The following is a 16126-nucleotide window of genomic DNA, read 5'->3' as shown; positions in this document are numbered from 1 at the left end:
CGACGACTCTAAATATTGTAAGCCTACTAAGGATATACATGTGGTTCTGACTACTGCCCATGCTAGATACTCTACTTATGCCTCTTCCACGACCTGTCGGTGCATGAGGACCATGACCTTGAGAGGTTCTCTCAATGATGTTGCGGTTGAACTTGTAGACAGAGCCATGTTGCCTTTACCCCACTGTGGACAAAATCGTATCATATGACCCGGAACTCTGCATCCATAACATGCATTTGTGCCCCAACTACACACCCCAACATGTGCCCCTCCACACTGACCACAAGGAGGTGAAGGTGGTCTCATCTACCTCGAACTCCCCTAAGTTTTTAAACCTGGTGCTCTCGAACTCGGCCTTGGCTGGGTATGCTAATCATACCTAAGCCTCAGGAACTGAGGTTGTGCGTTGGCGGAAGAATAGGTTGCAGACTACAACATCCTAACTGGTCGTCTAGGGAATTATGGCTTATTACCGCTGTGAGACTCCCCATAATTGCCAGTTGACCTGGCCCTCTTCCTTTGCTCCATGTCTCTGTCTCGATTAGCCTAAAGCTGTTGCTTATGCTCCTCTGTCATCTGTGCAAATTCCTGAATCCTGGAGATATCCATGACATTATTCAAGAATGCAACAGAACATTCCCGATCAAATGAGGCCCAAGGCCAAGCACAAATCGACAAACTTTAGCATGCATTGTAGAAACCATCTCTGGAGCATATCTGCTAGTGAAGCAAATTTAAGGCTATACTCCCTCACACTCATATCATCCTACCTGAGAGTTGTAAACTAATCGGCCTTAGATTCACATATCTTTATTGGTAGATAATGGTCTAGGAAGGCCTTAGTGAACTCTTCCCACACAGCTGGAGGTGCATGTGGCCCTCTAGACGCTTCCCATGACTCATACCACAATACTGCTACATCTTTCAATCTAAAAGAAGCCAACTCAACGACCTCGGTATTCGAAGCATGCATCACCCGAAGTTTCCTATGGAGCTCGTCAGTCTTTATTCGGGTTGGATCCTATAAACTCTAGCGGATTCATATGGAGGAAATCCCGAACTCTCGAACCGGATGACCCTCCAGAAGGTCCAGCACTCGTAGATGCTTCCATCTATCATTGTGATTGAGTGGCTACTATATGAATAAACAACTGAACTGCATTCCTGAGATCATGATCAGAAGAGTTGGGCGGTGGAACAGGAGGTATGAGAACTCCTCAGGACTCCTCTGGTCTTAGTGACTGTGATGTTGGGTGTACCTGAGTAGGTAAGTCACTTTGAGCCTCAGTCTGTTCCACAGTAGCAGGTGGTGGTCTACTGGTACCTACTTCTATAATTATATTAGCTTTTTGCCTAGCAACCTTCTCTCTTGTCGTAGCCATATTCTGTAAAACACATAACAAGGCACGAGTTAGAATCAAGCTCCTAAATGCCTTGTAGCCTCCCAATTATAAGTGTGGGGTGCGACATATCCATAAACAGGGCTCTACTAGACACGGCTTTATAGACTCTCTCGGACACAGACCTGCTATGATACCAAATTTGTCATGCCTCAAGCCTGAGTGAGGTAGACAGGCACCTGATGCCTTACATGACCGAGCAAACCCATCTATAAGATTTATGAACATAATGCATACAGAAAATGTGGCATTTGATAATATGAAGACACAAAGAGTATGACAATGTCGATGTAATACCAACCCAAAAGATGTATATACATAGGCCTACAAGGCCACAACCCATATTCATAATCAATCACATGTATACAACCACAACATCTAGATGCGACTAATAACATGTACATCATAAGTCTACAAAAGACTTTATGAGTGTGTAATATATGTAATATTGTCGGAACAAGGACCCAACCAACCCATAAGTTTTATGAAAGACATAGAGTTTTAGAGAAAACAATTTCATGGAAGGGGGTGGTTCAATTCAACATATCTTAGTATCATTATTTAAATGGCTCAACGATGCCAAAAAACTCAAAATACGTCAATCTACAATATTCGAACCCGTTTTAATAAATAACTACTCATGTGAATCTATAATATAAAGCTAACAAGTGAGCCCAAAACGTAAATACGTCAATCTACAATATTCGAACCCATTTTAATAAATAACTACTCATTCAAATCTATAATATCAAGCTAACAAGTGGCTACAAGTTTAAGTCACAAAAAAATTAAATCGGCCATTTAGGTGTTATTAGTCGACTAAATCACCTCAAATAACCACAAAAAATATATATTAACAAGTTCATTTGGACCATAAATATCTATCATTATTAATCCATCATCACTATTCATCATCTTCTCTGCCTACCCAACTAACTCCACTAATGGTACATTTAGGTCTTTGCATTTATGGCCGCCCATTAACCAACAACTTCCACCAACATTCAATTCGATCATCAATACTCCTAAATGTATAAACATTGTAAATGAAGTTTACATCTACCTCTAGTAGTAAACCCTAGAAAATCCTTCACTTGATCAGTACTTGAGAAGATTTCTTGAAAATCTATAGGTTTTATGACTAAGAGATAATAATATTAGAGTTAAAGTATCGAAATTAATACAAATATATAGGTAAATATTGTTGAAGGTTTTGTTATTTAAGATGAAATAGTCTTAAAATGAGGGTGAATGGGAAATGGAGGGAAAATGAAATTTTTGAGTAAAATTTTAAGTTTCCCCCTCTTGACAATGAGACATTGTCCCATATTGGAAGAGGAAAAGATTTTTGGTGGGTATATATATAATTGCTCTTCTTGTAGCTCTTAAAGAGTTAAGAAGAAAACAAGCCTCGTGCCGTCGTCGTCGTCGCTCGCTCAGCTCGGCTACGGCTACGGCTTCGGCTTCGGCTTCGGATTCGGATTCGGATTCGGTCAAATGATCGATTGATTGATTAATTTTTTGGACCAAATTTATTTGTTAATAGTAAATATTAACGTAAGATTATCCGCATTTGTAACGGATATGTTCCAATCCGTGTACTGACCACCAGACCACCAGGCAATCGCCTAATGCTCTTCCCACCATGAATGTGCTTGCTCCACAAACAAGCTAATGCATGCTCCACCATGGAGGGTGGACGGTCGTTCTTCTTCAACACTGGCTGCTATATATATGTGCAGCAGCTGTTGAAGAAAGACACACACAATACACAAGACACAAAACTGAAAACGCTCAACAGATTTGGCTATACATTGCACTCCTTCCTTCTCAGCATTTCCATACGATTTTCTGAGTTTCTACTCCTTTGTTCTGCATTGTTTTAACTTCAAATAAAGCAACTGTAAGTGTGATTTGCTACCGAACTTTGTGTTCGCTGAAACACTGGGGTTTGAAGTACCGCTACACCAGTGTGTTATTCGTTCTATCTTGGGAGGAAATAATCCATAACCTTGGGTACTAGGAGGGGATTAAATTCCTTAAGGAAACACTGTGAATTCAGTGGGCTCGAATTTATTACTGTTTCATTACGATAACTTATATTTCCCAGAATTATTATTTACAAATACAGCAATATTGGCGGGACTAACAATCTTAAGGAATTTAATATTTATTTCTGCATTTGTGTTATTCTTATTATTCTGCAAACTAAAACCTTTGTGGTTTTGTGTACTCCCGTATTGGAGAGTAAAGCCTTCGTGGCATTTTGTTGGAGATTCAAATCTACGTGATTTTTACTCCAGTTTGAAAACGTGTATTAAACGTTTGTTTGTGTCATTTTTTTTTTCAGAAAAAAATGACGACTGAAAGCGAAAACCAAGTTGTTCCGATGGTGACTGCTAACACATCGACAAGCCGAATACCGGCGTTGGCACCGGCAGAAAAACCCGAAAAATTTTCCGGGATTGATTTCAAGCGCTGGCAGCAGAAGATGTTCTTCTACTTAACTACGTTATGTCTACAGAAGTTCATCAAGGAAGATGTTCCTGATCTGCCAGATAAAACTCCAGAGAATGAACGCTTTATCGTGATTGAAGCGTGGAAGCATTCTAATTTTTTGTGCAAGAATTATATTCTTAGCGGACTGGATGATAATCTGTATAATGTATACAGTGGCGTGGAGACGTCAAAAGAATTGTGGAATGCGCTTGAAAAGAAATATAAAACTGAAGATGCCGGGATGAAGAAATTCGTTGCCGCAAAATTTTTGGACTACAAAATGGTAGATAGCAAGTCTGTTATTACCCAAGTCCAGGAATTGCAAGTGATTATTCATGATCTACTTGCTGAAGGTCTTGTCATCAATGAAGCATTCCAAGTAGCAGCAATGATTGAGAAGTTGCCTCCGTTGTGGAAGGACTTCAAAAATTATTTGAAACACAAACGAAAGGAAATGTCCCTTGAAGATCTCATTGTTCGGTTGAGAATCGAAGAGGACAATAAAGCTGCTAAAAGGAGAGGTCATGGAAATTCAACAATAATGGGAGCAAATATTGTTGAAGATAACAAAAAGAGGAAGAAGGCTTCTGGTCCGAAATACAACCCAAGCAAGAAGCGGTTCAGTGGAAACTGCTACAACTGTGGGAAAACCGGACACAAATCTACGGAGTGTCGTGCTCCGAAGAAAGACAAGAAAAGGGGTCAAGCAAACATAGTAGTAAACCATGATGATGTTGATAACTTGTGTGCCATGCTTTCTGAATGTAACTTGGTGGGAAATCCTAAACTGTGGTGGTTTGATTCAGGAGCCACTCGCCATGTTTGTGCAGTTAGAGAAGCTATTGCTACTTATGCTCCTGCTGGACCCGGAGAGACAGTTTATATGGGAAATGCTTCAACAGCAAAAGTTGAAGGATATGGGAAGATATTTCTGAAAATGACTTCTGGCAAGGTCATGACTTTGAACAATGTCCTTCATGTTCCCGAAATGAGAAAGAATTTAGTCTCTACTGGACTTCTTGTTAAGCACAGTTTTAAGTGCGTTTTTGTGTCCAACAAGGTTGTCATAAGTAAGAATGAAATATTTGTAAGAAAAAGTTACCTCACCGAGGGCCTTTTCAATCTGAATGTAATGGTTGTGGAAAACAATAATAATATTTCAGCTTCTTCTTACTTACTTGAGTCAAATGATTTATGGCATATACGTTTGGGTCATGTCAATTATAAAACCTTGCGAAAAATGATTAACTTGGAAGTACTGCCTAAGTTTGAATGCGAAAAATCAAAATGTCAAACATGTGTGGAATCTAAGTATGTTAAACATCCTTATAAGTCAGTTGAAAGGAATTCAAATCCTTTAGACTTAATTCACACAGATATTTGTGACATGAAGTCAATACCATCTCGCGGTGGAAAGAAGTATTTCATAACTTTTATTGATGATGGTATTCGATATTGCTATGTTTACTTACTGAATAGTAAAGATGAAGCAATAGACGCATTCAGGCAATACAAAAATGAAGTTGAAACGCAACTTAACAAGAAAGTAAAAATGATAAGAAGTGATAGGGGTGGTGAATATGAATCTCCTTTTGAAGAAATATGTTTAGAATATGGAATTATTCATCAAACAACAGCCCCTTACATGCCCCAATCTAATGGGATTGCGGAAAGAAAGAATCGCACATTAAAGGAGATGATGAATGCGTTGTTGATAAGTTCTGGTTTGCCACAGAATTTGTGGGGGAAGCCATTCTTACGGCTAATCGAATATTAAATCGAGTGCCCCATAGCAAAACACAATCCATTCCATATGAAAAATGGAAAGGAAGGAAGCCCAACTTGAATTATTTTAAAGTGGGGGTGTTTGGCAAAAGTGCAAGTTCCTAAACCCAAAAGGGTAAAGATAGGACCGAAAACCATTGATTGTGTTTTCATAGGATATGCGACAAATAGTAAAGCATATCGATTTCTGGTTCATAAATCAGAAAATCCCGACATTCATAATAATACGGTTATAGAATCAGATAATGCTGAGTTCTTTGAAAATATATATCCGTATAAAAAGGAATGTGAGTCGTTTGGTGAAGGATCTAAATGACCTCGGGAAGAAACAAAAGAAAGTACATGTAATCAGGAGGATCCAAGACGTAGTAAACGTCAAAGAACGTCTACTTCATTTGGACCAGATTTTGTGACTTTCTTATTGGAAAATGAGCCTCAAACATTTAAAGAAGCTATGACTTCTTCGGAATCATTGTTTTGGAAAGAGGCACACAATAGTGAAATAGAATCCATATTAAACAACCATACATGGGAATTGGTTGATCTTCCTCCTGAAAATAAATCTTTGGGTTCTAAATGGATTTTTAAGAGAAAAATCAAAGATGATAGCACTATTGATAAATTCAAGGCAAGACTCGTAGTCAAAGGATATAGACAACGAGAAGGTCTAGACTACTTTGATACATACTCTCCAGTTACAAGAATTACGTCCATACGGATGTTAGTAGCATTAGCTGTAGTGTATGGTCTTGAAATTCATCAAATAGATGTTAAGACGGCCTTCTTAAATGGAGAGTTGGAGGAAGAAATTTACATGGAACAACCTGAAGGGTTTGTGGTTCCAGGTAAAGAAAAGAAGGTATGTAGACTTGTTAAGTCTCTTTACGGACTAAAACAAGCACCCAAACAATGGCATGCGAAATTTGACCAAACAATTGTCAAATGGTTTTAAGATAAATGAATGTGATAAACGTGTGTACATTAAAAATGTTCCAAATCACATAGTTATTGTTTGCCTATATATGGATGATATGCTGATAATGAGTAATGACATTGCCAACATAAATGCTACTAAGCGTATGCTCAATAGCAAGTTTGATATGAAAGACTTGTGAGTTGCTGATTTAATTCTGGGAATTAAGATCCATAAGACTCCTCAAGGTCTGGCATTGTCACAATCTCATTATATTAAGACAGTACTTGAAAAATTCAAGCACTTGGGCTTTAAAGTTGCAAAGACTCCAATTGACGTGAATCTTGCATTAGCAAAGAATAAAGGCCAAAGCATATCACAATTGGATTATGCTCGTGTGTTGGGATGCTTAATGTATATCATGAATTGTACACGACCAGATATAGCTTGTGCTATAAGTAAATTGAGTCGATATACGAGCAATCCAGGCCAATCTCATTGGATGGCAATGAAACGAGTTTTGGGATATTTAGAACATACCCAGAACTTTGACTTGCACTACAGTAAATTCCCTGCGGTGATTGAGGGATACTATGATGTAAATTGGATCATCGGTTCAACTGATTCTAAGTCCACGAGTGGATATGTATTCACTATTGGTGGAGGAGCGGTATCTTGAAAGTCGTCTAAACAAACATGTATTGCCCGCTCTACAATGGAGGCTGAATTCATAGCCTTAGATAAAGCCGGTGAAGAAGCTGAATGGCTCCGGAATTTCTTGGAAGACATTCCATTTTGGCCCAAACCGTTGGCACCAATATGCATACATTGTGATAGTCAAGCGGCAATTGCAAGGGCTGGGAGCGTTATGTATAACGGTAAATCTCGTCATATACGACGAAGACATAAAACCGTTAGGCAATTACTCTCTAGAGGAATTATCACGATTGACTATGTAAAGTCAAGTGATAATGTGTCGGATCCACTTATAAAAGGCCTAACTAGAGAGGTAGTTGAGAAATCATCAAAGGGAATGGGGCTATGGCCGAGAACAAGTCATTGTGGCGGTAACTCTACCTAGAAGACTGGAGATCCCAAGATCTAGGTTCAAGGAGATCAAACAAAGTCATTAATGACGGTTCAACATTGTCAAATAAAATTTTAGTCCGTTCTCGTGATGAGACAATGTTCGGTACCAAGGATAAAGCATTAAGGCTTTTTAATGAATTCTAAATTTGATACGGGGTATATCAAATAGTGTATCTACAGGATGACACGTTTAGGAATCACCTATGTAAGTGTGAAGTGTTAGCCGCTTCAAGGAGAACTTTGTAAGGCCAGTTCTCTACGCACTTATGAAACCAGGCGGTGTTCATGGCTGAAACGAACACAACAATGAGAACCAAAGACGGTTAAGGGTTGATTGTGTGACTTATGATTGTCTAGGTATACACCAAAGATCGACGATTCAAAGATATCAAATCTACCGATTGACCAAGTATATCCGACATAAGTTTACTACAGAAAGTTCAAAGGGAAACCTACTTATTCAGATGCAATTAATCCTTGCTTGCAAATCACACAGTTTTTCCATGCATACTTCCGTGATATAGCCATTCCCCATTCATGTGGGGGATTGTTGAAGGTTTTGTTATTTAAGATGAAATAGTCTTAAAATGAGGGTGAATGGGAAATGGAGGGAAAATGAAATTTTTGAGTAAAATTTTAAGTTTCCCCCTCTTGATAATGAGACATTGTCCCATATTGGAAGAGGAAAAGATTTTTGGTGGGTATATATATAATTGCTCTTCTTGTAGCTCTTAAAGAGTTAAAAAGAAAGCAAGCCTCGTGCCGTCGTCGTCGTCGCTCGCTCGGCTCAGCTACGGCTACGGCTTCGGCTTCGGCTTCGGCTTCGGATTCGGATTCGGTCAAATGATCGATCGATTGATTAATTTTTTGGACCAAATTTATTTGTTAATAGTAAATATTAACGTAAGATTATCCGCATTTATAACGGATATGTTCCAATCCGTGTACTGACCACCAGCTACGACAACAAGCCGCCTAATGCTCTTCCCACCATGGCCAAGTGCTTGCTCCACAAACAAGCTAATGCATGCTCCACCATAGAGGGTGGACGGTCGTTCTTCTTCAACACTGGCTGCTATATATATGTGCAGCAGCTGTTGAAGAAAGACACACACAATACATAAGACACAAAACTGAAAACGCTCAACAGATTTGGCTATACATTGCACTCCTTCCTCTCAGCATTTTCATACGATTTTCTGAGTTTCTACTCCTTTGTTCTGCATTGTTTTAACTTCAAACAAAGCAACTGTAAGTGTGATTTGCTACCGAACTTTGTGTTCGCTGAAACACTGGGGTTTGAAGTACCGCTACACCAGTGTGTTATTCGTTCTATCTTGGGAGGAAATAATCCATAACCTTGGGTACTAGGAGGGGATTAAATTCCTTAAGGAAACACTGTGAATTCAGTGGGCTCGAATTTATTACTGTTTCATTACGATAACTTATATTTCTCAGAATTATTATTTACAAATGCAGCAATATTGGCGGGACTAACAAATATTACCTTGGTTAATGGGAGAAAACCTTAGAGCAAATGGTCTTGAGAGCTCCGTAACACTTGAGCAAAAGTTGAAATAAGAATAGTGAAGCCCGACCTTTCCTTTTAAAAGGCTTCAGATGTAAGACGTCAGGGGAGCTTGCATCGCGAGCCCCCTATCGCGAGCATCCTGCTCATTAAGTACTTTCTGGATATTAGCCTCCCTCGTGATGCCTCTAGTTCAGTGTCTTCCATTGAGGCCTAACGGGTTGGAACGTCTCCAGGGGTCATGATGCGAGCGCCTTTTGCGTCCTATCTTTGAGTCCTTTTTCATTCCTTGAATTCCCAACCCGATTCTTTGGTTTACCTTGTTATTTTTCCAATCCGGATCACTTCCAGACCTTCATATAGGTATAACACCATGCTCGTATGACATTATTCTCGTCCTTAGTTATCCTTTGGCATGTAAAACAACAATCCAATAGCTCGTTGGCGAACTTTAAAGCCTTGAATCATCATTATTCTCATGACTGAGCGCTACTGCATTTTCTTAGATTAGTGGACACTTGTTGAGGTTGATATAGAATGGACAAGGTATTCAATTTTTCTATTTGCTCCAAAAGAATATTTGTTTTTATCTCACATAAAGTTGATTTTCCAAATTCCAATCAAAATTTAGTTTAGGATGTTGTATATGCTCCTCTATAGTGTTGCTCTAAACTAGAATATCATAAAAACTAAAATAAACTTCTGCAAACTTTAAACACATGATTCATATACTGTCCAAAACAAGAAGGGGATTAGTCAGCTCAAAGAATATGATTAAACTAGTCAAATTTTCCGCGCTTCGCATGGTCATAAGAGAAGATAATGAATTTTAAATATGAACTTATAGTAAATTTGATTCATACTCCCTCCGTTCACTTTTACTTGCAGGTATACTAAAAATAGATTTTCATTTTTACCTGTCACTTTACGGATATCAAGAGAAGACAAATTTATTTTTCCTGTTATACCCACTGTATTTATTACTTATTTCAAATCATTTTTCTCAAATCCAATAAAATATGCATCAATTAATATGAGTATCATGGTAAATTATGCACTTCATTTATTATTTCTTAAGGGGCGTGAAAAGTCAAAAAGTGTCAATTATAAGTGAAAGGAGGGAGTATATAATAGATAAAAAAATTGTGCACATACATATAAATAAGTATATTTATTCCAGCGAACTCCACAACTATCCGTGTCAGCAATTCTCAAATTTATTTGATTGAAATTCTAAAAGTAAAAAAATGATCAACTATCCGTGTCACCAATTCTCAAATTTATTTGATTCAAGTTCTAAAAGTAAAAAAATGATTATTGTAATAGGTTGATGATCATGCACGTCACTACTCCTGTTACACTTCTGAGTCACCTATTATATGGTGTACATGTTAATTATCAATGCAAGTTTATATAAATGTAAATTGAATCAGATATTGTTGAATAGCTTATAAGTAGTTATTAGTGTAGAACAACAATAACTTACAATTAGGAATGCTACGAAACGGTCCAGATATAGGCCTATGATGTCAACTGGATTATAATAAAGTCGCATTTTGCTACATAAAATTTGGCAAACTTGTTTTTTTTAGTCGACGTAAAACTCTAGCAGCCTCAAAAGTAGAACCTCAATCTAATTCAACTGCAGAATGGCAACAACCAGAATATGACTATAGTCAGAAAAAGAAAAGGCTAGTATTAAATTACCAAAGCACATTTTTGGGATAAAAATAATATTTTCTATTTGAAAATATACATATTGACAACAAAAAGTAAACTGGAATAGAAATTAAAGAAGGCTAATTAATTCCATCTCTCACTAAAAAACTAAAGGCGATGATCGATGCATCATGCATGGTGAAATTTAGCAAGTTGCCGAAAACCAGCACCATATATAATAAATAAATAACCCCCACAAAAGCTCTTAATCAGCTTTTTCAGTTTTTGGTTCAGCATCGCTTCTACTTTCCAGTAGCACCACCAATGGAATGGACCATCTTCATCCATAGTAGCTCCACCAACACCACCTTGATACATCTTAGCAATGACTGGATTGCAGATGGTTTTCAACTCCTTCATTTTGTCTTCAAATTCATCAGTCTCTGCAAATTGGCTACTCTTTCTCTTCCCTCTCACTTCAACACAACTATTCATCACCAAACACCACACTACATATGCAACCAGATTCTTCTCCAAAAGCAAATGCAGACTCTCCAACCAGCATTGTTTTACAGCATCCTGGAAATGTACCCCATCTACGGAGACGCTTTATGCTCCAGTCTCCCACATTGTGTCATAATATCACATTTGAAAGAAAAAAGGTAAATTATTGAACAGTGCTCTGCTCAGTAGTAATCCAGATTTAAATAGAAAAGTAGATATGTGAGAAGAGATAATACAAACTTTTACGTGTCCCCTTCCTATCTAAGGGGTGCATAGTGTCGCCTAAGATCACAAAGAGATTAGGAGATTTGTGAGATACTTTAAAAATGCATAGAACATCCTACGGCATCTTATATATGCACAAATAGTCTGGCAATTTCACAGTTAATAAAGTAAAGATGGAAGATAATTAATATATATATCATCTTCCCGTGAAAAGAATGCAAAAAAGATGGTAACATGTACTCAACATATTTTTCATCTTAAATTGAGTACGCCGTTTTAAATTGTTACCCTATTGTTCCTTTGGTTTGCCTTTGTCAAAAAGACAGAGCTCACCAAAGATACGGGGAAGTGAGGAAAGAGAAATGGAAAGAAAGTAAGTATGCATAACTTTATTCTGCAATGAGATTCCCTAAAGAAAGGGAAAAAAGGGTTTGTTTTGAGAAGTTTACAGTTTTAAAACAATATTACACGTCTAAGTTTATTACTTTTTTTTTTTGTTAAGCTGCTCAAGGATTTTTTATCTACTCAGGAAACTGTGACGACGAAAAAGAGAAATGGCAGGTCGGGCCAAACACTGACTGGAATTGTTCCTCAACGCATGTTAAGCAACTTCATCATACAAAATCAGTTTGACAGGGGATATATATTCAAGTGGAATTTCAGTAACTCATATACCAACCTTTTGCTTTTGTATTGGAATTTAGAATTCATTCCCCACTATCGTCTTTTTCCTCCCTCCAACAATATAGCTTTTTACTCGCCTTTCTTCTCTTTGTTACCTTCTTTGGACTCTTCTTCTTTATTTTTATTCAAACACGTCTTTAACAGCGACTTGTGAGTTTGTCAAGTCTGGTTCTCCGCACCTTCAATAGTTAAAGAAAAATTAGTCACTGTCAATTTTCAAAGCCGTTTTAAACTCTTGATGCTAGTTGGTGTGACTCCTAAGATTCTTTTGAATTGACTTCAAATTTGAAGGAGTTGAAGAGAATCGAAAGCTTTGACTACATAATTCTAGTTAAAGACTTCACCTATTGTAAATGTTGCATAGAATATTGAATCATCTAATATTGTATGTCATTATAGAGTTCAGCAAAAAGGGGAAAAGAAAATTATTATTTGAAAGAGAATACAACTGAAAAGTGTAAAAGAAGCATAATCAGAATAGCAGTTAGTTGCAACAAATGAATCAAAAACAACTCACAGAGAATAGTTATCCATACAACCCAACTAATGAGAAAGAAGAAAGCAGAAGTATCACTTTTCATTCCTTTTATATGCCGTCACTTTTGATTTCTTCAACACACCATAAACCTTATACTCCAACTCTACGTTGTGCTTAATTTAGCCTTTTTATTGAACCCCCAAGACATCCTTCTTCGAACCCTTGATTTCTTCAACACACCATAAACCTTATACTCCAACTCTACGTTGTGCTTAATTTAGCCTTTTTATTGAACCCCCCCTCCCCCTTTTCTTATAATTGGTATTCTGATTCTTTTAAAATTATTTTTATGAAGATGGTTAACTAAGTCGTTAAACCGAATTCATAATAAATTGAATAACTTAAATATTTGTAGGACAAAATTAGCAATTCAATTGGGTTTTCCTGTTAGGATACACAAAAGAAATTGTATCTAAATCACGGATCAACATCCTCTTCCAACTCGAGGACTTCCTCAAAATTCAATATTTTTATACACTGCAAATAACTTTGTGGTATTCATAACCAAAATAACAATGACCTTTGAAGTCTACATGTTTCTTAAAAGACCAAGTTAATCACATTCAGCCTGCTTGATATACTATTACCAAGAGTGCTTTGTTCAGAAGCTTATCATATCCTTATAGCATATGGTGACTACTTCTTTAGGTATTGTGTCCATCAAATTGGCATTGTTCAGTATCCATAAAACAACAGTATAATTATTTAAATTGAAAACATGTATCTCTGTTATTCAATATTATTGACTTCTTGCATCTCCAAGCGACCAATTGGTACAATTTTTACTTTCCATCTACTCCTTTTTTTCTCTTTGCATTTGGTAGCACAAATGGAGGAGGGGAAGACCGTAAAAATTTCGTATCTCAGAACCAACGTCTTATTTCAGAAAACTCCAACTGAACCGGTGTTATAAAAATCCACCAATAGTAAGAATGTAATTTATGTATATTCTGTTCAAATTGAATCGAATCGTGCAAAAATGGGCAACAAATAACAAAAAGATGCAAATTTGATTGTTAAAATTGACCTAAATTCAAGCAAAAATTCGAGAAGAAAACCAAAGAATCTTTAAAACAGAAACATGAGATTTACCTTGCGCTCTAAAATCCTCATCGGGGGCGAGACCCTAATCCTCCATGGAGAAGATTAACATTGTCGATTCCTTGGTACGGAGTAATCCCCGTTGTTTAGGAGTATTAAAGGAAGTCAAGAAACATTTTGGAATTAATAAAAGGAAGAGACGCATCCGTTAGGAGTATTAAATTAAAAGTGGCGCTCGTTTCTTCTTTTCTTGTTTTCCGAACAAAAAAAAGCAGAAAAATGTAGGAAAAAGATAAATGAGATTGCTAGTTAGTGAGACATGCCACGTCACCGGCTTATGTATATATATAATTTAAAGTGCCTAAATATTCAAAGTGTTAGGATAAGAATATGTGAATAAAGCTATCTAAAGATTAAAAAAGAAATCCTTCAAGTTTATTAATTCTTACTTATGTTACCAACTAGTGAGAGTAGCCCAGGGTTTGCCTGGATCCAACGTTAACAAAGCTATACTATTGTAATAAAGGATATAGTGACGATATCTTCAAGGATTGAGCTTGTGTAGAGAAATGGAACACTACTAAACTATTACATCTTATAAGAGAGAACAATTTTTGATGTAAAATAATAACTTTGTAATAAAATATATTATTTTGTGTACAATATTTATCAAAGACGAAAAAGTGAAGATTCCTTTATAGAGTAATTCTCTGGCTTCAAGAAGCAAGAAACAACAACTGCATCATATTCTTTGTAGTAATAGCTTTGAGTAGTATGAACCAGACTCCATGACTTTGGTTACCAGCAAATTTAAGAAATCACCATCAACTGAGAAAGTATTGAGAAACTGATGTAAGCCTACTAAATGATATGCTCCTGAGTCCTAAATCATGGCATATCATATTGCATCAATTGTGAAAATACCTAATTTATACCTTAGTGTAAAAAATAGCTATCCAGTCATCAATTTGATGTATAAAATTTTTGTGATCACTTTCAATTCCTGCATTTTAAAATCTAGTGTGTTTTTGGCATATAGGTTCCAAAAGATTTTTAAAACTTTAGGTACCTACTGAAACCTATATGCCAAAATTTACTATTTGGCTAAAATAGGTATATTTCAGAAAATTATACAGATATACTTGCTAAGACGGAGGAGAAGTGATTTAGCATATTAGATAATTTGATAGATTTTTATATCAAGTTGAGGTATCAATAACCTTGGCAAAACTAATACATTTAGCTAAAATTACGATAGTACCCTAATGAAGAACCAGAGATTCGTGATTCATGTCACAGAACAATATTATTCCAATGTCATCGAATGAAATTAGCATGATTTTTGAAATTTCATCATTCTCCAACATAGCAAAAAAATATACGGAGCGACGAAAGCCAAAAAAAGAGTTAAAGACAACAAATGCAATGCTCAGTAAACAACATCACTAATGTAATTCGGTTAAGCTTGCTTTAACAAAACCAAGTAGGCTATGTAAAGGTTAGCACATAGCCAAGCAGACTATGTCTTTGGTTTCATTCCTTATGTTCTTATGTAGCGTTATGAGAACGTAAAGTTATATCAGGTATAGCGTGCGTACCCATCTCAATTGGCAAAACCATTATATAAATTATATCTATGGTAAATACAACAACACCCAGCAGGTTATTTTACCTTTATTCCATATAGCTGGAGGAAGCAGTTAAATTGCAGGTCTGCACCGCTACTTGGTATCATATATGGTTATAGAAGGAAGTATAAGCTATTTGCGAGATTAATCTTTAAATGCTTTAATAAAAATTAATTAATCTAAAGCTTCAACGAATCTTTGCAAACTAAATAACTCCACCAATATAAACTTCGTCGAATATATGTACGAAAAGGAAAAAATTATTTAAAAAAAGTTAAGCACTGAAACATGTACTGCCCATGTTTTGCCAGAAAGTTCAGAAGAAAACTATCTTACTACTATAGTGAGCACCTCCAGTGCTATAATCCCAAATGACAGGTAAAATATCCTAATTACACGATTATGATGAAAAAAATTCCACATGAGACTTCAGGAAGAACTAATTATTAGCTAAAGTATGTCAAATAACTTTCAAGAAATGGTTTGTTCCAAGCTACTTTTACCTTCAAGTTCACTTAGGTGATATTGGATCTAGTCAATTTTTTTCTTAATTTTGTCAATTCATCCGGGATTTGCGACTTGACTGTTCTCCTAACAATACATTATCAATGTGCCATGAAATCTCCATAAGTT

Source organism: Nicotiana tabacum, chromosome 14 (genome assembly GCF_000715075.1).
Source record: "Nicotiana tabacum cultivar K326 chromosome 14, ASM71507v2, whole genome shotgun sequence".
Taxonomy (NCBI): Eukaryota; Viridiplantae; Streptophyta; class Magnoliopsida; order Solanales; family Solanaceae; genus Nicotiana; species Nicotiana tabacum.
The sequence above is the reverse complement of the archived record's forward strand: the minus strand, read 5'-3'. Positions refer to the sequence as shown.